A 1151-nucleotide genomic window follows, 5' to 3' on the forward strand; every position below is an offset into this window, starting at 1 on the left:
TCTAACTGTCCAAGTCTTTATACTACTTGTACGATCACGTACACTTATGTGTGCGTAAAGACGCAACAAGTTTTTAGCGTCATTACCGGGGATTAGTATAATTAGTAAATTGTTTAATTTTGGGTTGTTGATAATAAGTTTAAGTGTTAACAACTTGATATTAGTGGCTGAATTTTGTCAGTTTAGCTGAATACTGGACTAGCTAGAGATAAAGAGTTGGTAGAGCCCTTTGCAGAACCAAAATTGATTTTTTATCTTAGGTGAAGAGCTTAACATTCCATTTAACAGGGTCAGATAGCTGAGATATGAGATCCTAATGTTCTTGATCCCAATGCTCCTGTCGATCCTAATGCCGAAAATATTCCAGCTCCGATTATTCCAGTGGTTCCTGTTCAACCAGCTGTAAAACCTGTTTGTGAGGTGGCAATCCCACTTATGAACCATGTGACTAATAGCATTCAGAATCCCGAGGTGGGAGGTCGATTTGAATTGAAGCAGAATATGGTACAACTGTTGAATTTAGCAGGGCATTAAACTGGTCTTTCCCATGAAGACCGGCAACAACACATACAGATCTTCCTGAAAATAAGTAATATGTATATTCCTGAAGGGGTGAATACTGATTATGTCAGATTAACACTCTTCTCTTTTCCTTTAATGGGGGAAGCAAAGAGGTGGTTACATACTGAACCACCACACTCCATTACTTCATGGAAAGATTGTGCTCAAATGTTCCTTATTATATTCTTTCCATCACAGAAGATTGCACATTTAAGGAGTGTGATCTTGAGTTTCAAACAAAAAGATGGAGAAAATCTATACCAAGCTTTGGAGAGATTTAAATGTATGCTCAAAAATTGTCCTCATCATCAACAATCAAATGATGTCTTGGTTCACACATTTGTAGAAGGTCTTGAGTTGAATATAATGATTCTCTTAGATTCAGCAGAAGAAGGCCAAGCTTTGGACAAAACATATAAAGAATTGTATACACTATTGAATCGAATCTCACAAGGAAATACTGATTGGCATGCATATTCAAGGAGTGCTCCAAAGAGGGTTGCAGAGGTATTGGAGGTAGATCAGTTCACTGCATTACAGGCACAGATAGCAGCAATGCAAAATCATATGAGTACTCAGCTGAACAACCT

At 37.7% G+C, this 1151-nt stretch overlaps 1 non-coding gene across 1 annotated transcript; it reads right to left on the reverse strand.

Annotated features, from left to right (window-relative positions):
- Nucleotides 1–768: 768 nt before the first annotated feature.
- Nucleotides 769–875, reverse strand: LOC124896366. Its single transcript, XR_007052728.1, has one exon. It is a non-coding gene; the product is annotated as a small nucleolar RNA R71 (small nucleolar RNA).
- Between the last annotated feature and the right edge of the window lie 276 nt (nt 876–1151).

The sequence above is a fragment of the Capsicum annuum genome, chromosome 2, assembly GCF_002878395.1.
Source record: "Capsicum annuum cultivar UCD-10X-F1 chromosome 2, UCD10Xv1.1, whole genome shotgun sequence".
In the NCBI taxonomy this organism is placed as follows: domain Eukaryota; kingdom Viridiplantae; phylum Streptophyta; class Magnoliopsida; order Solanales; family Solanaceae; genus Capsicum; species Capsicum annuum.